The 23,605-nt window shown below is 47.6% G+C and overlaps 1 protein-coding gene across 1 annotated transcript in view; it reads right to left on the bottom strand.

Annotated features, from left to right (window-relative positions):
• The window catches only part of MFAP5 (microfibril associated protein 5), a 219,366-nt gene extending 203,929 nt beyond the window's left edge, over positions 1 to 15,437 (bottom strand). Inside the window, exon 1 of the mRNA XM_053692810.1 lies at positions 15,382 to 15,437. The gene's annotated coding sequence lies outside the window, so the exon portion shown is untranslated. The remainder of the gene's footprint in view (positions 1 to 15,381) is intronic.
• Positions 15,438 to 23,605: the final 8,168 nt, after the last annotated feature.

Here is a 23,605-nt window from a genome sequence, read left to right as displayed (position 1 = left end):
CTAGCACTCTCACCCTCTCTGTAGCACTCTTACCCTCTCTCTAGCACTCTCACCCTCTCTAGCACTCTCGCCCTCTCTCTAGCACTCTCGCCCTCTCTCTAGCACTCTCACCCTCTCTAGCACTCTCATCCTCTTTCTAGTACTCTTACTCTCCCTAGCACTCTCACCCTCTTTAGCACATCCTTACCCTCTCTCTAGCACTCTCACTCTTTCTAACAATCTCACCCTCTCTAGCACTCTCACCCTCTCTTTAGCACTCTCCCCCTCTCTAGCACTCTCACCATCTCTCTAACACTCTCACCCTCTCTAGCACTCTCGCCCTCTCTAGCACTCACTCTAGCACTCTCACCCTCTCTCTAGCACTCTCATTCTCTCTAGCACTCTCATCCTCTCTCTAGCACTCTCACCCTCTCTAGCACTCTCACCCTTCTAAAGCACTTTCACCCTCTCTAGCACTCTCACTCTCTCTAGCATTCTGACCCTCTCTTTAGCAGTCTCACCCTCATCCTATCTTTAGCATTCTCACCCTCTCTAGCACTCTCACCCTCTCTCTATCACTCTCACTCTCTTTAGCACTCTCACCCTCTCTAGCACTCTCACCCTCTCTAGCACTATTGGCCCTCTCTCTAGCACTCTCACCCTCTCTCTAGCATTCTTACCCTCTCTCTAGAACTCTCACTCTCTTTAGCAATCTCACCCTCTCTAGCACTCTCACCCTCTCTTTAGCACTCTCACCCTCTCTCTAGCACTCTCACCCTCTCTCTAGCACTCTTACCCTCTCTGTAGCACTCTCACCCTCTATCTAGCACTCTCACCCTCTCTAGCACTCTCACCCTATATCTAGCACTCTTGTCCTCTCTAGCACTCTCACTCTAGCAATCTCACACTCTCTAGCATTCTCACCCTCTCTCTAGCACTCTCACTCTCTCTAGCACTCTCCCCCTCTTTAGCACTCTCACTCTCTCTAGCACTCTCACCCTCTCTAGCACTCTCACCCTCTATCTAGCACTCTCGCCCTCTCTAGCACTCTCACTCTAGCACTTTCACACTCTCTAGCATTCTCACCCTCTCTCTAGCACTCTCACCCTATCTAGCACTCTCACCCTCTCTTTAGAACTCACACCCTCTCTAGCATTCTCACCCTCTCTAGCACTCTCCCCCTCTCTGTAGCACACTCGCCCTCTATCTAGAACTCTCACTCTCTCTCTAGCACTCTCAACTTCTCTTTAGCACTTTCACCCTCTCTCTAGCACTCGTACCCTTTCTAGCACTCTCACCCTCTCTTTAGCACTCTCATCCTCACTCTAGCACTCTTACCCTCTCTAACACTCTCACCCTCTCTCTAGCACTCTCACCCTCTATCTAGCACTCTTACCCTTTCTAGCACTCTCACCCTCTCTCTAGCACTCTCACCATCTATTTAGCACTCTCACCCTCTCTCTAGCACTCTCACACTCTCTCACACTCTCACCCTCTCTCTAGCACTCTCACCCTCTCTCTAGCACTCTCACCCTCTCTCTAGCAATCTCACCCTCTTTAGCACTCTCATCCTCTCTCTAGCACTCTTACCCCTCTAGCACTCTAACCCTCTCTGTAGCACTCTCACCCTCTATCTAGCACTATCACCCTCTCTAGCACTCTCACCCTCTCTTTAGCACTATCACCATCTCTCTGGCACTCTCAACTTTTCTAGCACTCTCACCACCTCTAGCTCTCCCACTCTCTTTAGTACTCTCATCCTCTCTAGCATTCTAACCATCTCTCTAGCACTCTCGCCTTCTCTAGCACTCTCACCCTCTCTTTAGTACTCTAACCCTCTCTCTAGCATTCTCAACCCCTCTTTAACACTATCACCCTCTCTCTAGCACTCTCACTCTCTCTAGCAAACTCACCCTCTCTAGCACTCTCATCCTCTCTTTAGCACTCTCAACCTCTCTTTAGCATTCTCAACCCCTCTTTAACACTATCACCCTCTCTCTAGCACTCTCACTCTTTCTAGCACTCTCACACTCTCTAGCATTCTAATCCTCTCTCTAGCACTCTCACTCTCGCTTTAGCACTATTACTCACTCTCTCTAGCACTCTCACCCTCTCTAGCACTCTCACCCTCTCTCTAGCACTCTCACCCTCTATCTAGCACTTTCACTCTCTTTAGCAGTCTCACCCTCTCTTTAGCAGTCTCACCCTCTCTCTAGCACTCTCACCCTCTCTAGCACTCTCACTCTCTCTAGCATTCTGACCCTCTCTTTAGCAGTCTCACCCTCATCCTATCATTAGCATTCTCACCCTCTCTAGCACTCTCACCCTCTCTGTACCACTCTCACCCTCTCTCTAGCACTCTCACCCTCTCTAGCACTCTCACCCTCTCTCTATCACTCTCACTCTCTTTAGCACTCTCACCCTCTCTAGCACTCTCACCCTCTCTAGCACTATTGGCCCTCTCTCTAGCACTCTCACCCTCTCTCTAGCATTCTTACCCTCTCTCTAGAACTCTCACTCTCTTTAGCAATCTCACCCTCTCTAGCACTCTCACCCTCTCTTTAGCACTCTCACCCTCTCTCTAGCACTCTTACCCCCTCTAGCACTCTTACCCTCTCTGTAGCACTCTCACCCTATATCTAGCACTCTTGTCCTCTCTAGCACTCTCACTCTAGCAATCTCACACTCTCTAGCATTCTCCCCCTCTCTCTAGTACTCTCACTCTCTCTAGCACTCTCCCCCTCTTTAGCACTCTCACTCTCTCTAGCACTCTCACCCTCTCTAGCACTCTCACCCTCTATCTAGAACTCTCGCCCTCTCTAGCACTCTCACTCTAGCACTTTCACACTCTCTAGCATTCTCGCCCTCTCTCTAGCATTCTCACCCTCTCTAGCACTCTCACCCTCTCTGTAGCACACTCACACTCTATCTAGAACTCTTACTCTCTCTCTAGCACTCTCAACTTCTCTTTAGCACTTTCACCCTCTCTCTAGCACTCGTACCCTTTCTAGCACTCTCACCCTCTCTTTAGCACTCTCATCCTCACTCTAGCACTCTTACCCTCTCTAACACTCTCACCCTCTCTGTAGCACTCTCACCCTCTATCTAGCACTCTTACCCTTTCTAGCACTCTCACCCTCTCTCTAGCACTCTCACCATCTCTTTAGCACTCTCACCCTCTCTCTAGCACTCTCACACTCTCTCGCACTCTCACCCTCTCTCTAGCACTCTCACCCTCTCTCTAGCACTCTCACCCTCTCTCTAGCAATCTCACCCTCTTTAGCACTCTCATCCTCTCTCTAGCACTCTTACCCCTCTAGCACTCTAACCCTCTCTGTAGCACTCTCACCCTCTATCTAGCACTATCACCCTCTCTAGCACTCTCACCCTCTCTTTAGCACTATCACCATCTCTCTGGCACTCTCAACTTTTCTAGCACTCTCACCACCTCTAGCTCTCCCACTCTCTTTAGTACTCTCATCCTCTCTAGCATTCTAACCATCTCTCTAGCACTCTTGCCTTCTCTAGCACTCTCACCCTCTCTTTAGTACTCTAACCCTCTCTCTAGCATTCTCAACCCCTCTTTAACACTATCACCCTCTCTCTAGCACTCTCACTCTCTCTAGCAAACTCACCCTCTCTAGCACTCTCATCCTCTCTTTAGCACTCTCAACCTCTCTTTAGCATTCTCAACCCCTCTTTAACACTATCACCCTCTCTCTAGCACTCTCACTCTTTCTAGCACTCTCACACTCTCTAGCATTCTAATCCTCTCTCTAGCACTCTCACTCTCGCTTTAGCACTATTACTCACTCTCTCTAGCACTCTCACCCTCTCTAGCACTCTCACCCTCTCTCTAGCACTCTCACCCTCTCTCTAGCACTTTCACTCTCTTTAGCAGTCTCACCCTCTCTTTAGCAGTCTCACCCTCTCTCTAGCACTCTCACCCTCTCTTTAGCATTCTTACCCTCTCTAGCATGCTCACCCTCTCTAGCATTCTCACCCTCTCTTTAGCACTCTCAACCTCCCTCTAGCACTCTCACCCTCTCTAGCACTCACACCCACTCTGTACCACTCTCACCCTCCCTCTAGCAATCTCACCCTTTCTAGCACTCTCACTCTCTCTCTAGCACTCCACACTCTCTAGCATTCTAACCCACTCTCTAGCACTCTCACCCTCTCTGTAGCACTCTTACCCTCTCTCAAGCACTCTCACCCTCTCTAGCACTCTCGCCCTCTCTCTAGCACTCTCGCCCTCTCTCTAGCACTCTCACCCTCTCTAGCACTCTCATCCTCTTTCTAGTACTCTTACTCTCCCTAGCACTCTCACCCTCTTTAGCACATCCTTACCCTCTCTCTAGCACTCTCACTCTTTCTAACAATCTCCCCCTCTCTTTAGCACTCTCCCCCTCTCTAGCACTCTCACCATCTCTCTAACACTCTCACCCTCTCTAGCACTCTCGCCCTCTCTAGCACTCACTCTAGCACTCTCACCCTCTCTCTAGCACTCTCATCCTCTCTAGCACTCTCATCCTCTCTCTAGCACTCTCACCCTCTCTAGCACTCTCACCCTTCTAAAGCACTTTCACCCTCTCTAGCACTCTCACCCTTCTAAAGCACTTTCACCCTCTCTAGCACTCTCACCCTCTCTAGCACTCTCACTCTCTCTAGCATTCTGACCCTCTCTTTAGCAGTCTCACCCTCATCCTATCTTTAGCATTCTCACCCTCTCTAGCACTCTCACCCTCTCTGTACCACTCTCACCCTCTCTCTAGCACTCTCACCCTCTCTAGCACTCTCACCCTCTCTCTATCACTCTCACTCTCTTTAGCACTCTCACCCTCTCTAGCACTCTCACCCTCTCTAGCACTATTGGCCCTCTCTCTAGCACTCTCACCCTATCTCTAGCATTCTTACCCTCTCTCTAGAACTCTCACTCTCTTTAGCAATCTCACCCTCTCTAGCACTCTCACCCTCTCTTTAGCACTCTCACCCTCTCTCTAGCACTCTTACCCCCTCTAGCACTTTTACCCTCTCTGTAGCACTCTCACCCTCTATCTAGCACTCTCACCCTCTCTAGCACTCTCACCCTATATCTAGCACTCTTGTCCTCTCTAGCACTCTCACTCTAGCAATCTCACACTCTCTAGCATTCTCACCCTCTCTCTAGCTCTCTCACTCTCTCTAGCACTCTCCCCCTCTTTAGCACTCTCACTCTCTCTAGCACTCTCACCCTCTCTAGCACTCTCACCCTCTATCTAGCACTCTCGCCCTCTTTAGCACTCTCACTCTCTCTAGCACTCTCACCCTCTCTAGCACTCTCACCCTCTTTCTAGCACTCTCCCCCTCTTTAGCACTCTCACTCTCTCTAGCACTCTCACCCTCTCTAGCACTCTCACCCTCTATCTAGCACTCTCGCCCTCTCTAGCACTCTCACTCTAGCACTTTCACACTCTCTGGCATTCTCACCCTCTCTCTAGCACTCTCACCCTATCTAGCACTCTCACCCTCTCTTTAGCACTCACACCCTCTCTAGCATTCTCACCCTCTCTAGCACTCTCACCCTCTCTGTAGCACACTCACCCTCTATCTAGAACTCTCACTCTCTCTCTAGCACTCTCAACTTCTCTTTAGCACTTTCACCCTCTCTCTAGCACTCGTACCCTTTCTAGCACTCTCACCCTCTCTTTAGCACTCTCATCATCACTCTAGCACTCTTACCCTCTCTAACACTCTCACCCTCTCTGTAGCACTCTCACCCTCTATCTAGCACTCTTACCCTTTCTAGCACTCTCACCCTCTCTCTAGCACTCTCACCATCTCTTTAGCACTCTCACCCTCTCTCTAGCACTCTCACACTCTCTCGCACTCTCACCCTCTCTCTAGCACTCTCACCCTCTCTCTAGCACTCTCACCCTCTCTCTAGCAATCTCACCCTCTTTAGCACTCTCATCCTCTCTCTAGCACTCTTACCTCTCTAGCACTCTAACCCTCTCTGTAGCACTCTCACCCTCTATCTAGCACTATCACCCTCTCTAGCACTCTCACCCTCTCTTTAGCACTATCACCATCTCTCTGGCACTCTCAACTTTTCTAGCACTCTCACCACCTCTAGCTCTCCCACTCTCTTTAGTACTCTCATCCTCTCTAGCATTCTAACCGTCTCTCTAGCACTCTCGCCTTCTCTAGCACTCTCACCCTCTCTTTAGTACTCTAACCCTCTCTCTAGCATTCTTACCCTCTCTCTAGCAAACTCACCCTCTCTAGCACTCTCACCCTGTCTTTAGCACTCTCAACCTCTCTTTAGCATTCTCAACCCCTCTTTAACACTATCACCCTCTCTCTAGCACTCTCACTCTTTCTAGCACTCTCACACTCTCTAGCATTCTAATCCTCTCTCTAGCACTCTCACTCTCGCTTTAGCACTATTACTCACTCTCTCTAGCACTCTCACCCTCTCTAGCACTCTCACCCTCTCTCTAGCACTCTCTCACTCTCTTTAGCACTCTGGTCCTCTCTCTAGCACTCTCACCCTCTCTCTAGCACTCTCACCCTCTCTAGCACTCTCACCCTCTCTATCACTCTCACCCTCTCTCTAGCACTCTCACCCTCTCTAGCACTCTCACCCTCTCTATCACTCTCACCCTCTCTCTAGCACTCTCACCCTCTCTAGCACTCTCACCCTCTCTCTAGCACTCTCTCACTCTCTTTAGCACTATGGTCCTCTCTCTAGCACTCTCACCCTCTCTCTAGCACTCTCACCCTCTCTAGCACTCTCACCCTCTCTAGCACTCTCACCCTCTCTTTAGCACTCTCAACCTCTCTCTAGCACTCTCTCACTCTCTTTAGCACTATGGTCCTCTCTCTAGCACTCTCACCCTCTCTCTAGCACTCTCACCCTCTCTAGCACTCTGACCCTCTCTAGCACTCTCACGCTCTCTAGCACTCTCACCCTCTCTCTAGCACTCTCACCCTCTCTCTAGCACTCTCACCCTCTCTAGCACTCTCACCCTCTCTTTAGCACTCTCAACCTCTCTTTAGCACTATCACCCTCTCTCTAGCACTCTCACCTCTCTAAGACTCTCACCCTCTCTTTAGCACTCTTACCCTTTCTAGCCCTCTCACTCTAGCACTCTCACCCTCTCTCTAGCACTCCCCCCCTCTCTGTAGCACTCTCTCTAGCACTCTCACCCTCTCTAGCATTCTGACCCTCTCTTTAGCACCTCTCTAACTCTCTTTAATACTCTCACCATCTCTAGCATTCTAACACTCTCTCTAGCACTCTCACCCTCTCTTTAGCACTCTCACCCTCTCTCTAGCACCTCACCCTCTCTAGCACTCTCACCTCTCTCTAGCATTCTCACCCGCTCTAGCACTCTCATCCTCTATAGCACTCTCACCCTTCTAAAGCACTCTCACCATCTCTAGCACTCTCACCCTCTCTCCAGCTTTCTCTCTCTCAATCTAGTGCTCTCACCCTCTCTTTAGCACCTCTCTAACTCTCTTTAGTACTCTCACCATCTCTAGCATTCTAACCCTCTCTCTAGCACTCTCACCCTCTCCTTAGCACTCTCACTCTCTCTCTAGAACTCTCGCCCTCTCTAGCACTCTCCCTCTCTCTCTAGAACTCTCAGCCTCTCTATAGCACTCTCACCCTCTCTAGCACTCTCACTATCTCTAGAACTTTCATCCTCTCTAGCACTCTAACCCTCTCTCTAGCACTCTCACCCTCTCTTTAGCACTCTCGCCATCTCTCTAGCACTCTCACCCTCTCTCTAGCACTCTCACCCTCACTAGCACTCTAACCCTTTCTCTAGCACTCTCACCCTCTCTGTAGCACTCACACCCTCTCTAGCACTCTAACCCTCTCTCTAGCACTCTAACCCTCTCTCTAGCACTCTCACCCTCTCTTTAGCACTCTCGCCCTCTCTCGCACTCTCGCCCTCTCTAGCACTCTCACCCTCTCTAGCACTCTCACCCTCTCTAGTACTCTAACCCTTTCTCTAGCACTCTCACTCTCTCTAGCACTCTCACACTCTCTAGCACTCTTGCCCTCTCTCTAGCACTCTCGCCCTCTCTCTAGCACTCTCACCCTCTCTAGCACTCTAACCCTCTCTCACACTCTCGCCCTTTCTAGCACTCTCACCCTCCCTGTACCATTCTCACACTCTCTCTAGCACTCTCACCCTTTCTAGCACTCTAACCCTTTCTCTAGCACTCTTACTCTCTCTAGCACTCTCACACTCTCTAGCATTCTAATCCTCTCTCTAACACTCTCACTTTAGCACTATTACTCTCTCTCTCTAGCACTTTCACTCTTTCTAGCACTCTCACCCTCTCTCTAGCACTCTCTTACTCTCTTTAGCACTATGGCCCTCTCTCTAGCACTCTCAACCTCTCTAGCACTCTCACCCTCTCTAGTACTCTCACCCTCTCTATCACTCTCACCCTCTCTCTAGCACTCTCACCCTCTCTCTAGCACTCTCACCCTCTCTTTAGCACTCTCACCCTCACTCTAGCACTCTCACCCTCTCTCTAGCACTCCCCCCCTCTCTGTAGCACTCTCTCTAGCACTCTCACCCTCTCTAGCATTCTGACCCTCTCTTTAGCAATATCACCCCCTCTCTAGCACTCTCACCCTTTCTAGCACTCTCACCCTCTTTAGCTCTCTCACTCTCTTTAGTACTCTCACCATCTCTAGCATTCTAACTCTCTCTCTAGCACTCTCGCCCTCTCTTTAGCACTCTCACCCTCTCTCTAGCACCTCACCCTCTCTAGCACTCTCACCTCACTCTAGCACTCTCACCCCCTCTAGCACTCTCACCCGCTCTAGCACTCTCACCCGCTCTAGCACTCTCACCCTTCTAAAGCACTCTCACCATCTCTAGCACTCTCACCCTCTATCTAGCACTATCACCCTCTCTAGCACTCTCACCCTCTCTTTAGCACAATCACCATCTCTCTGGCACTCTCACCTTTTCTAGCACTCTCAACACCTCTAGCTCTCCCACTCTCTTTAGTACTCTCACCCTCCCTAGCATTCTAACCCTCTCTCTAGCACTCTTGCCTTCTCTAGCACTCTCACCCTCACTTTAGTACTCTAACCCTCTCTCTAGCATTCTTACCCTCTCTCTAGCAAACTCACCCTCTCTCTAGCAAACTCACCCTCTCTTTAGCACTTTCACCCTCTCTAGCACTCTCACCCTCTCATTAGCACTCTCAACCTCTCTTTACCACTATCACCCTCTCTCTAGCACTCTCACACGCTCTAGCACTCTCACACTCTCTAGCATTCTAATCCTCTTTCTAGCACTCTCACTCTAACTGTAGTACTATTACTCACTCTCTCTAGCACTCTCACCCTCTCTAGCACTCTCACCCTCTCTCTAGCACTCTCTCACTCTCTTTAGCACTATGATCCTCTCTCTAGCACTCTCACCCTCTCTAGCACTCTCACCCTCTCTAGCACTCTCACCCTCTCTCTAGCACTCTCACCCTCTCTTTAGCACTCTCAACCTTTCTTTAGCACTATCACCCTCTCTCTAGCACTCTCACTCTCTCTTTAGCACTCTTACCCTCTCTAGCCCTCTCACTCTAGCACTCTCACCCTCTCTCTAGCACTCTCCCCCTATCTGTAGCACTCTCACTCTCTCTAGCACTCTCACCCTCTCTAGCATTCTGACCCTCTCTTTAGCACATCTCTCACTCTCTTTAGTACTCTCACCATCTCTAGCATTCTAACCCTCTCTCTAGCACTCTCACCCTCTCTTTAGCACTCTCACCCTCTCTCTAGCACCTCACCCTCTCTAGCACTCTCACCTCTCTCTAGAACTCTCACCCGCTCTAGCACTCTCATCCTCTCTAGCACTCTTACCCTTCTAAAACACTCTCACCATCTCTAGCACTCTCACCCTCTTTCCAGCTTTCTCTCCCTCAATCTAGTACTCTCGCCCTCTCTAGCACTCTCACTCTCTCTAGCACTCTCACCCTCTCTTTAGCACTCTTACCCTCTCTAGCCCTCTCACTCTAGCACTCTCACCCTCTCTCTAGCACTCTCCCCCTGTCTGTAGCACTCTCACTCTCTCTAGCACTCTCACCCTCTCTCGCATTCTAACCCTCTCTCTAGCACTCTCACCCTCTCTTTAGCACTCTCACCCTCTCTCTAGCACCTCACCCTCTCTAGCACTCTCACCTCTCTCTAGCACTCTCACCCGCTCTAGCACTCTCACCCGCTCTAGCACTCTCATCCTCTCTAGCACTCTCACCATCTCTAGCACTCTCACCCTCTCTAGCACTCTCACCCTCTCTTTTGCACTCTCAACTTCTCTTTAGCACTATCACCCTCTCTCTAGCACTCTCACTCTCTCTAGCACTCTCACCTTCTCTCTAGCACCCTCCCCCTCTCTGTAGCACTCTCACTCTCTCTAGCACTCTCACCCTCTTTAGCATTCTGACCCTCTCTTTAGCACCTCTCTCACTCTCTTTAGTACTCTCACTATCTCTAGCATTCTAACCCTCTCTAGCACTCGCACCCTCTCTAGCACTCTCACCTTCTCTCTAGCACTCTCACCCTCTCTAGCAATCTCACCTTCTCTCTAGCACTCTCACCCTCTCTAGCACTCTCACCTTCTCTCTAGCACTCTCACACTCTCTAGCATTCTGTCCCTCTCTTTAGCATTATCACCAACTCTAGCACTCTCACCCTCTCTAGCACTCTCACCTTCTCTCTAGCACTCTCACCCTCTCTAGCATTCTGACCCTCTCTTTAGCATTATCACCAACTCTAGCACTCTCACCCTCTCTTTAGCACTCTCACCCTCTCTGTAGCACTCTCACCCTCTATCTAGCACTCTCACCCTCTCTCTAGCACCCTCACCCTCTCTAGCATTCTGACCCTCTCTGTAGCACTCTCACCCTCTCTACCACTCGCACCCTCTCTCCTCTCTCTAGCACTCACACCCTCTCTCTAGCACTCTCACCTCTCTCTAACACTTTCACCCTCTCTCTACCTCTCTCATCCTCTCTCTAGCACTCTCAACCTCTCTCTAGCATTCTCACCCTCTCTCTAGCACACTCGCCCTCTCTCTCTCTAGCACTCTCGCCTTCTCTAGCACTCTCACCCTCTCTCTAGCACTCTCACCTTTTCTAGCACTCTCACCCTCTATCTAGCACACTCACCCTTTCTAGCACTCTCACCCTCTCTCTAGCACACTCACCCTTTCTAGCACTCTCACCCTCTCTCTAGCACACTCGCCCTCTCTCTCTCTAGCACTCTCGCCTTCTCTAGCACTCTCACTCTCTCTCTAGCACTCTCACCCTCTCTCTAGCACTCTCACTCTCTCTAGAACTCTCACCCTCTCTAGCACTCTAACCCTCTTTCTAGCACTATCATCCTCTCTAGCACTCTCACCCTCTCTCTAGCACTCTCACCCTCCCCCTAGCACTCTCATCCTCTCTAGCACTCTCACCCTTATTTTTTAGCACTCTCGCTCTCTATAGCACTCTCACCCTCTCTGTAGCACTCTCACCCTCTATCTAGCACTTTCACTCCCTCTAGCACTCTCACTCTCTCTTTAGCACTCTCACCCTCTCTCTAGCACTCTCACCCTCTCTAGCACTCACCCCTGTCTGTAGCACTCTCACTCTCTCTGTAGCACTCTCACCCTCTCTAACACTCTCCCCCTCTCTGTAGCACTCTAGCACTCTCACCCTCTCTAGCACTCACACCCTCTCTCTAGCACTCTCACCCTCTCTGTACCACTCTCACCCTCTCTCTAGCACTCTCACCCTCTCTCTAGCACTCTCACCCTCTCTAGCACTCACCCCTGTCTGTAGCACTCTCACTCTCTCTGTAGCACTCTCACCCTCTCTAACACTCTCCCCCTCTCTGTAGCACTCTAGCACTCTCACCCTCTCTAGCACTCACACCCTCTCTCTAGCACTCTCACCCTCTCTGTACCACTCTCACCCTCTCTTTAGCACTCTCACCCTCTCTCTAGCACTCTCACCCTCTCTAGCACTCACCCCTGTCTGTAGCACTCTCACTCTCTCTGTAGCACTCTCACCCTCTCTAACACTCTCCCCCTCTCTGTAGCACTCTAGCACTCTCACCCTCTCTAGCACTCACACCCTCTCTCTAGCACTCTCACCCTCTCTGTACCACTCTCACCCTCTCTCTAGCACTCTCAACCTCTCTAGCACTCTCCCTCTCTAGCACTCTCACCCTCTCTGTAGCACTCTCACCCTCTCTGTACTACTCTAACCCTCTCTTTCTCACCCTCTCTTTAGCACTCTCACCCTCTCTCTAGCACTCTCACCCTCCCTAGCACTCTCATCCTCTCTGTAACACTCTCACCCTCTCTCTAGCACTCTCACCCTCTCTCTAGCACTCTCACCCTCTCTTTAGCACTCTCATCCTCACTCTAGCACTCTCACCCTCTCTAGCACTCTCCCCCTCTTTGTAGCACTCTCACTCTCTCTAGCACTCTCCCCCTCTCTGTAGCACTCTCCCTCTCTCTAGCACTCTCACCCTCTCTCTAGCAATCTCACCCTCTCTAGTTCTTACACCCTCTCTGTAGCACTCTCACCCTCTCTAACACTCTCCCCCTCTCTGTAGCACTCGCTCTCTAGCACTCTCACCCTCTCTAGCACTCTGAACCTCTCTAGTACTCACATCCTCTCTCTAGCACTCTCACCCTCTCTTGTACTCACACCCTCTCTTTAGCACTCTCACCCTCTCTTGTACTCACACCCTCTCTGTAGCACTCTCACCCTCTATCTAGCACTCTCACTCTCTCTAGCACTCTCACTTCTTCTGTTTTTCTTTCCCCATTTAGTATTTCTCTGTCTGTTTTCTCTCTAGCACTTTCTCTCTCTGTGTCTATTTATCTTCATGTGTTTTTCTGTCTCTCCAGTAACTATCATTATAGCATTCTTCTGTCTGTCTCCTACGCTCCCCACCTCACATGCACACAACTCTCTCTCTCTTCTGTGTCCCTCTCACATTATGGATCTGTTGCTGATGCTGTTCCCCATACTGTGTTGTACTCTCCACCTATCGGTTTCAGTCGTATTCCTCATTTAGGGCTAGATAATGAGCTTTCACATACATGTCTGCGTCTCACACACCCGGATTACAAGTCGTACGGTATGGCTTTGCGTGCGGAATGGTCATTGATCTGGAATTACAAGTCGTGCGTTCAGTCTTTGCATCACGCAATACGGCCAATACTGCAACGATCCATTCCGCACTCAAAGACCTGTAGTAATGTTTCGTGAAACGGAAAAGTTTCACAAAACACATCAAAAATACCTTACAAAGTACACCTACACCTATAAACTACACTATTAACCCCCTAAACCGCCATCCCCCCGCATCGCAACCACTAAATAAACCCTTGCATTCCTATTGGCTGATTTGATTCTTAAAATTCAAATCAGTCAATAGGATGAAAGCAGATGAATCATTTTATTTATTAGGCAAGGGGCTTATGGTAGGGTGCTAGGTTTTTGGGCTTCAATGGGGAATGCGATCGCAGGCGTTTTTTTCCAACATTTTTTCTCCATTAATCTTTATAAGGAAATACGTGCACGCGCATGCCAAGTCGGAATATGGTTTGTGTGTGGTATGCGGCTCAACACAGTGTAACGAACGTGCAAAGTAAGTTAATTTAAAACTTGTAATGACAGTGCTATGGAAATTGCGTAAAATCCACAATGCGCACAGTGTGTTCGCAAAGGTTTTCCCACGCAACTTGTAATCTGGGTCACAGTCTTTCTCTCTGTGATACTTCTGTGTACCCTACTTTACATACATGTCTTGTCTCACACACAGTCTTTCTCTCTGTGACACCTCTGTGTACCCCACTTTACATACATGTCTGTGTCTCACACACAGTCTCTCTGTCACTGATACCTCTGTGTACCCCACTTTACATACATGTCTGTGTCTCACACACAGTCTTTCTCTCTGTGACACCTCTGTGTACCCCACTTTACATACATGTCTGTGTCTCACACACAGTCTCTTTGTCACTGATACCTTTGTGTACCCCACTTTACATACATGTCTGTGTCTCACACATAGTCTCTCTCTGTGATACCTCTGTGTACCCCACTTTACATACATGTCTGTGTCTCACACACAGTCTTTCTCTGTCACTGATACCTCTGTGTACCCCACTTTACATACATGTCTGTGTCTCACACACAGTCTTTCTCTGTGATACCTCTGTGTACCCCACTTTACATACATGTGAGTCTCACACACAGTATTTCTCTGTGATACCTCTGTGTACCCCACTTTACATACATGTCTGTGTCTCACACACAGTCTCTCTCTCTGTTACTGATACCTCTGTGTACCCCATTTTACATACATGTCTGTGTCTCACACACAGCCTCTCTCTATGATACCTCTGTGTACCCCACTTTACATACATGTCTGTATCTCACACACAGTCTCTCTCTGTGTACCCCACTTTACATACATGTGAGTCTCACACACAGTCACTCTCTGTCACTGATACCTCTGTGTACCCCATTTTACATACATATGAGTCTCACACACAGTCTTTCTCTGTGATACCTCTGTGTGCCCCACTTTACATACATGTCTGTGTCTCACACACAGTCTCTCTGTCACTGATACCTCTGTGTACCCCACTTTACATACATGTCTGTGTCTCGCACACAGTGTTTCTCTGTGATACCTCTGTGTACCCCACTTTACATACATGTCTGTATCTCACACACAGTATTTCTCTGTCACTGATACCTCTGTGTACCCCACTTTACATACATTTCTGTATCTCACACACAGTCTCTCTCTGTGATACCTCTGTGTACCCCACTTTACATACATGTCTGTGTCTCACACACAGTCTCTCTGTGATACCTCTGTGTACCCCACTTTACATACATGTCTGTGTCTCACACACAGTCTTTCTCTGTCACTGATACCTCTGTGTACCCCACTTTACATACATGTCTGTGTCTCACACACAGTCTCTCTCTGTAACTTCTGTGTACCCCACTTTACATACATGTGAGTCTCACACACAGTATTTCTCTGTCACTGATACCTCTGTGTACCCCACTTTACATACAAGTGAGTCTCACACATAGTCTTCTCTGTGATACCTCAGTGTACCCCACTTTACATACATGTGAGTCTCACACACAGTATTTCTCTGTGATACCTCTGTGTACCCCACTTTACATACATGTCTGTGTCTCACACACAGTCTCTCTCTGTGATACATCTGTGTACCCCACTTTACATACATGTGAGTCTCACACACAGTCTCTCTGTCACTGATACCTCTGTGTACCCCACTTTACATACATGTCTGTGTCTGCCAGTCCTTTTCCCCCCTCTGCCCTTGCCCCTGTAGTACTTACTGCTTGTTGCTTGTCAGCCTGTTAGTCTTTTCTCTTTCTGCATGTCTCACTCCCTCATTCTTCCCTGTCCCAGAGATCAACTCCCCTCTTTTTTCCCCCATTTTTGTCTTTTTTCCAGTATTTCTGGGATTGAGGACCGCACCCAGAAACATGAAAATATTTGTGCATTATGGCAGCTGCTCGGCCGTTACAGATTAGCACCCTCCCTGCTGTCCCAGAGATCTCAGCTATACACAGAGCTTATGCATGTGTAACCTCATATATTATATTACTATAGATGCTCAATGGCAATGAAGGGAATATGAGTGTACGCGTGTATATACAGCCCTATTCCAAACCAAGGTATGGGCCAAGTCTGCTTAGTACAGATACCCCCTATTCCAATCCACCAAAACTCAAAATATGTATTATGAAACGTGTCCTTCATCTGAGCACCCACAATGTACAAGTAGCATGAAAGAGAGCAAATGTGTTTTGGTGTAGATTACAAATGGAGCATAGACATATTAATGCTGTTGATCACTAAGACTGCACAAGTTAAATAAATAGTGCTCCAATTCATGCTGTCCCATTACAAGTTGAAAGTAAAGAGTTATCGCTCAAGCGAAAGGTTCAGGTGTACTAACATCTGGAGGACGGAGGTCTGTTAGCACAACCGTGTTAAATCCCTCTCCTCATAAACTTCTATGGTGCTCGCTACAAAACCCTCTTCTGGCTTTCATTTAAGTGCTAACCCGAAGGTGCGTTAAGAAATAATAGCATTGTTCTTCACTCAGAAGAAAAACAAAATGTATGCTTACGTGATGAATTCAATTATTTCATGGTGGTGAGAGTCCATGATCCATTGTTCCTGGGATTCAACTCCTAGCCACTAGCAGGAGGCAAAGATTCCCAAAAGTTCCAAAAGCACTTCATCCCTCCCACCTCAGTGGTATGCTAGTCTAATGTATAGCAAAGCAAGGATAAGTAACAGAACAAAAACTGTAGGAAAGGACAAAGCAGGGAATACAGAGGTGCAAAATAGAACTTTTTGCCAGAATTTATGATTGTTCCTGTTTGATCCGAGCTCTTATCCTTGGCAGCAAAACTTTTGGAGGACATATGTAAACTAGATTTAATGAACAGGGAGCTGCTAGGGCATCTGCAAACTCTGCTTGAGGATTCCTGGATCTTGAAAAGTAACTGAGGAGTTGTTTGCTGTTCAAACAAGAAGCCATCAGGTCTATCTCTGGAAGACCCCGTCGTTCTACAATCTAATTGAATACATCCTGATGTAAGGCATCCTTCAGATCTATCATAGACATATATTGACCCTGTTGAGCAAGAGGAAGAATATTTTGAATTGTTTCCATTTTGAAAGTAGAAACCCTGAGAAACCTGTTTAGAGTTTTCAAACCCGGAATAGGTCTGAATGTTCCATGATTTTTTTGGGGAACTATGAAAAGGTTGGAATAAAACCCCTGGCCTTGTTCTGAAAATGGAACTATCAGTCATATGTGTCCCAGATCCTGAACATATTGAAAAAAATGTGAAAACAAAACCTTATATGAATACCATACAGACCAAGGAATTGATAGAATAGTCAAAGTCATATGGTGTATAATGTCAGTCTTTATTCCGGATAATTCACAGGCCAGTTCCTCAAAGAGAAGAGCAAGATAGAACCATAGAATTAATCTGTATACAACATACGATCACAAACTTCACATCTTAGCCATTCTACTCACATGATACAGAGCTTTAACAGCTCTGTATTAGCGCTTTATAGAAGCGAAACCCTGGATGCAGGATATAAGGTAACAATTTATTGTAAAACAAAGTACAGACTTGATGATCACTCTACATAACTTAAAAGCTTGTAACACTTGTGTAAAAGTCCATTATAACAGGGCAGAGGATGGATCTGAGGTGTTAGAGTCTAAATTCAACTGTTTAAAAGCTTTGACTAAAGCGGATCAGAATCACCAGATAAGTCAACTGTAGAACATTTGTCAAATACTTTTTTGTGCTTAATTGGAGCATGCACGGCTGCCAACATGTCAGAAAAAGTAGGGCGCATAAAATCTTTAAACATAGCACTTGACTGGTTGGAAAGTAGCAGGTGATCCATACATGAATTGCATAGCTGAGTTGGTGGTGTAATAGAAACTAAAATAAGTGTTCAGACCATCTACCTCTAAAAGATCAACATATAAATTAATGGGGACAGTTCTAATAGGCTCCATTCAAAATATATGATAACAGCAAATACCACAAATACAATACAGTGTTGAAGAATAAGTTAAGATGACTACCCTAATATAAACTGTCTGGGACTTTAGACAACAACGTCCAAGACATGTATGTAAAGTGGGGTACACAGAGGTATCACAGAGAAAGACTGTGTGTGAGACTCACATGTATGTAAAGTGGGGTACACAGAGAGAGACTGTGTGTGAGATACAGACATGTATGTAAAGTGGGGTACACAGAGGTATCACAGAGAGAGACTGTGTGTGAGACACAGACATGTATGTAAAGTGGGGTACACAGAGGTATCACAGAGAGAGACTGTGTGTGAGATACAGACATGTATGTAAAGTGGGGTACACAGAGGTATCACAGAGAGAGACTGTGTGTGAGATACAGACATGTATGTAAAGTGGGGTACACAGAGGTATCACAGAGAGAGACTGTGTGTGAGACACAGACATGTATGTAAAGTGGGGTACACAGAGGTATCACAGAGAGAGACTGTGTGTGAGATACAGACATGTATGTAAAGTGGGGTACACAGAGGTATCAGTGACAGAGAGAGACTGTGTGTGAGACTCACATGTATGTAAAGTGGGGTACACAGTGGTATCACAGAGAGAGACTATGTGTGAGATACAGACATGTATGTAAAGTGGGGTACACAGTGGTATCACAGAGAGAGACTGTGTGTGAGACTCACATGTATGTAAAGTGGGGTACACAGTGGTATCACAGAGAGAGACTGTGTGTGAGATACAGACATGTATGTAAAGTGGGGTACACAGAGGTATCAGTGACAGAGAGAGACTGTGTGTGAGACTCACATGTATGTAAAGTGGGGTACACAGTGGTATCACAGAGAGAGACTATGTGTGAGATACAGACATGTATGTAAAGTGGGGTACACAGAGGTATCACAGAGAGAGACTGTGTGTGAGACACAGACATGTATGTAAAGTGGGGTACACAGAGGTATCACAGAGAGAGAGACTGTGTGTGAGATACAGACATGTATGTAAAGTGGGGTACACAGAGGTATCAGTGACAGAGAGAGACTGTGTGTGAGACTCACATGTATGTAAAGTGGGGTACACAGTGGTATCACAGAGAGAGACTATGTGTGAGACACAGACATGTATATAAAGTGGGGTACACAGTGGTATCACAGAGAGAGACTGTGTGTGAGACACAGACATGTATGTAAAGTGGGGTACACAGTGGTATCACAGAGAGAGACTGTGTGTGAGACTCACATGTATGTAAAGTGGGGTACACAGAGGTATCACAGAGAGAGACTGTGTGTGAGACACAGACATGTATGTAAAGTGGGGTACACAGAGGTATCACAGAGAAACTGTTAGCTCTACAGTTTCACCTTAGGTGCACTATCTGATAATGGCCTTGTGATGCACCGCCTGGCACCCTGAATGAGTACCATCGTCAAAACACTTATTTTGTCCTGGTATCTCCCTTTGACCGCAGTCTAAAGTTATAGAGGTGAACAGAACTGAGGCAACACTCAGGGGTCTGAACACAAAATGAGCACTTTATTTGAAAGCAGCACACAGATTTATACAGCCTGGCATTCCAGAGTCACAGAGCTTCAGGTTACAGAGGGCATTGGTTAAACAGTAAAGCAAACATATGAACAATGCATCAAACCTCTAACAATTGTCTATTCACAGGTGAAACAGATTAACATATTAAATTAATTAACTGGGGAGGGAAGTTTACTCAGACAATCTGATGTTGGGCAGTCTAGTTAACATAATCACACAGAAACACAATCAGTTTACCCAGACAGACTCCTGAGACACAATCAGATATGCAACGTAAATAAAATACATCTTATTACAAAATATAAGAACAGCCCTTATTAGCTATTAAGTCCTTTATGCCCACTTGGTTTATAGAGTCACAATTGCTCCCACAAGGTGCAATCACACCCTGTACCCATCCTGTATTTATGGATACAGGGTGACATGGACATAAGACAGAGTTATGAAAGTACATGGGGTGTCCAACATATAAAATTCCCCATTTCCATGCAGTCTCTGGGTATCCTTAAGCCCATGTACCCCCTGTCCAAAGAATGTTCCATAACAGGCCCTCAAATCTTGGTGACTCATGTCACATATCTCCCCCTTTGGAAGGAGACTAACACAGGAGGAGGCCCCAGACAGGTTGACTTTGAAGTTAGTCAATAGATCCATATCCTCAATGCCCATATACACACAGTACCCCAAACAAATTGTCCCAAACAGAGCATCACTCACCCGGCCGATCTCTGCCTCTCTCATAGAACATACCAGCTGCTGATGAGAAGTGCCGACTGTCCCTTCTCCCTGAAGTCCTTTCAGTCGCTGGAGAGAAGACAGGGTGGCTGGGCTCACTCCAACATGCTGTTGTAGATCTGGGCCAACTGCCCAGCATCCCATCCGCTGGGATTGCTGCATGCTCCTCTGGTCCCTCTGCCAGTGTGAGGCTGTCATTCCTGTTTTCTGGGGTCCCGTTAGGGGTGGGCTGAGGCCAACAACACTCTACCCTGTTGCCTGCTTTTCTGTCGGGTAATCCGCATCTGACACCTCAGAGGAAAAGTCAATTAGATCCACAATCACTGGGTCCAGCTGGGGAAATAACAGGGTGACTAGGGTCCCCATGTCAGGGGGTTGGGGATCTGGGCCAACTTCCCCATACACGGTGACTAGGGTCCCCATGTCAGGGGGTTGGGGATCTGGGCTGACTTCCCCATATCCCTGTACTCCACGCGTGGAGACCACTGTCTTATCCACACCTCCTGGACCAACATCCGTGGATATGAAGTCCACTAAATCTGCTGCCTCTGAAGTAAGTAAAGGACCACTTTCCAGCAGTTCTAGGTAATCCCCCTCAAGGTACCATACCTGATAGATAAGCCATGTCAGCAGGGCCGGGTTGGGCCGCCGGGATACCAGGAAAATTCCCAGTGGACCGCAGGGCCAGCAGAGGCTGGGGCCGGCAGCTGCAGACAGTGTGTGGAGACAGAGACTAGAGCAGTTCTAACTCACTTGTGAGGGAGCGCAGTGGCAGCACCGCCAGAAAGCAGCATGCACAGCTCAGACTGACAGGCTCAATGACAATCAGCCTAGCAACTCATTCAGGCATAGGCATTTGCCAAATTCACCTCCCTACATCATGACATGTGAATCCTGTTGTCCCACTGAGAGTGCCCTCTGTCCTGCATTGCCTCAAGGGACAAGGGTGCACCGCTGTAGTGTGAAGTTTAAAAAATAAAACTGACTTCCTATTAGTTCCTGCTTACCGCTTACATCACTGGCGTTTCCACCCAATCACATTCCTGCAGTTTGCATGGGATTTGGTGCACATGATCATGTGGCGAGCTTTGGAACTCTCTCTACTCTTAGGTGGGTGCTAAGTTCTGTCCGGGTAGTGGTAGCGGTGTGGCTCATTCATAAATTATTTTTTACCGCACCCGGTCCTCCTTGTGACTAACTTTCCCTGTAGTGTGTAACCCAGCTTGCTCAGTCTCTTCCTGATTAGCAGCGCCGAGGGCAGCAGCGGCTGTCAGGGAAACAACCACAATTCAATTATAGCACAGGATCAGGTGGTGCCAAGGAGGTTCCGTGGGGCATGAGAAGTGTTGTTCTGTTTAACTTCTCTGGGAGGAGGGTGTGGACGAGCTGGGGAGCTGCTGGGGAGCTGCAAGCAATAGCAGTGACAAAGAAAATTAAATGTGTGCAAATTACTGTGGATTCCAGTGTTGTCTCCTGTGGGCAGAATCTCAGTCTCCTGCTGGAGGCTCAGCTCTTGTTCTCATTTATTTTACTGGGAGACTTATCTCTGACCATTCTAAAGCGGTTTTAACAATCAGTACTTTTCAATGCTGGATACATAATTGTAAAGAAAACTCATATAAAAGAAGAGTCTGCAAACATGAAGTACAAGGTGAGATCTACATTCTACCACTGTTATTCTCTGCCATGTGCACAGTCAGCCATTATAACATTGTTGAGCTTTGTTATATTAACGTAGTACCACTTAATAAAGTATTTTTGTTGTTTGTGAAAACGATAGTATTTTATCAATCGTCTACCAGAGAACTAAAGAAGTTGTGTGTTTTCGAGGGGGCGGGGCTGGGATGGTCTATACAAATTTCCAGGGCGGGTCTGATTTCCCAGTCCGGCCCTGCATGTCAGGTCCGGCTCTAAGGCAAGTGCTTCAAATGGCTGTAACAGCTCCTGCCTCTTGCTTTTGAATGTCCCAGAATCAATATTCCAGCCAAAGTCAAATTTCTCCTCAAATGTTTCCCATAATTAGCCGGGGCCGCCAAAGTCATCACCTTCCGGGGAATAGTGCGATTCTGCCCTCAACTGCCACCTGTCTGCAAACCAATATAACTCTCTGTACCAATCCTCGAGCTTGACTTCTCTTTGCACCAGACACTTCAGTTTGGCTATCCCAGCACCTGTGGGTTGTCCTCTCAGTAAGCAGAGCCGCAAGTTTACCTGGTCCCCAAAGCGCTGTTCTGGGAAGGGCAGGACTTTACCTCTGCAGCCACCAATTTTCCAGTGCATTTCCCACATCTCTAGCTGAATCAGGGCTCTCCATTCCAGGCACATCTCCTCTGGAACTGGCCCTCCTAGCACAGCAAGGGCGACTTTAACTTGCCGCTCGAAGTCCCATATCGGAACTTCCCATTTAGAGGTATCTGATCCCAGCATCTCAGCCGTCCGAATATTCTGATACCTGGTGATCTGCTTCACCACCTCAGCGTATGTTACCCGGACTGCTGCTTTGGATGGGTTGGCTCCATAGATTGACAACCATCTCCGCACTCTGCTGTGGAATTTTTCCTCTGCATCATCCATAATCATCTGGCTGCGATCCTTCACTGGCTGCTGTTGCCACATCTTTGTAGTGCTGCTTAGGGACTGATAGCTAGGCAGCACATCCCTTCAACCCAGTTTGTCCTGTGCAGAAACAGGTTCATCAAGGTGGGTCAGCACTTGCTGCATTCGCCATAGGAGCTCCGCTTCCATAGCTGCAGGTGACAATGCCGCTCCTCCTCTGTCAGCAGGACAAGATATCAATCCCAGCGCTTGCCACCAAATGTGACAGACTGCCTGGTACCCCAAATGAGTACCTCCGTCAGAACACTTCCCTTGTCCTGGACATCCCTTTATCCAGAGCAATAGCTCCTGGTATCTCCCTTTGACCGCAGTCTAAAGTTATAGAGGTTAACAGAACACTGAGGCAACACTAGGGGGTCTGAATACAAAATGAACACTTTATTTAAAAACAGCACACATATTTATACACCCTGGCATTCCAGAGTCACAGAGCTTCAGGTTACAGAGGGAATTGGTTAAACAGAAAAGCAAACATATGAACAATACATCAAACCTCTAACAATTGTCTATTCACAGGTAAAACAGATTAACATATCAAGTTAATTAACTGGGGAAGAAAGTTTACTCAGACAATCTGATTTTGGACAGTCTAGTTAACGTAATCACACAGGAGCACAATCAATTTAACCAGACAGACTCCTGAGAAACAATCAGATCTGAAACGTAAATAAAAACAAAATTTATGCTTACCTGATAAATTTCTTTCTTTTGCGATGTACCGAGTCCACAGATTCATCCTAACTTGTCGGATATTGTCCTAAGGGATTAAATGCCTACCGGTCGCTAGCCGTAGAAGGGAATATATAACAACTTACTCTATAATAATAAAAACACAACATCTTTTTATGGGTAAAATTTTAACCGTCACAGGTTAAACATTTATTAACTAAATAAGTAACTATGGAAATCAACAAGGTTCTGATGGCGGCTGAACGAATGCTATAATGACAACCCAGCACTGCAGAAGGTAAACGGCCCAAACGGAAACTGCAGCAGAGCAGGACCTCTGCTCATAGAAAAATTGCTACTAAGGGGTTAATGAGATCACGTGACCCACCCGCAAGGGGAAGGAGGGGCAC

This window comes from Bombina bombina, chromosome 9 (assembly GCF_027579735.1).
Source record: "Bombina bombina isolate aBomBom1 chromosome 9, aBomBom1.pri, whole genome shotgun sequence".
Lineage (NCBI taxonomy): Eukaryota > Metazoa > Chordata > Amphibia > Anura > Bombinatoridae > Bombina > Bombina bombina.
This window is presented reverse-complemented; position numbering and strand designations above follow the sequence as displayed.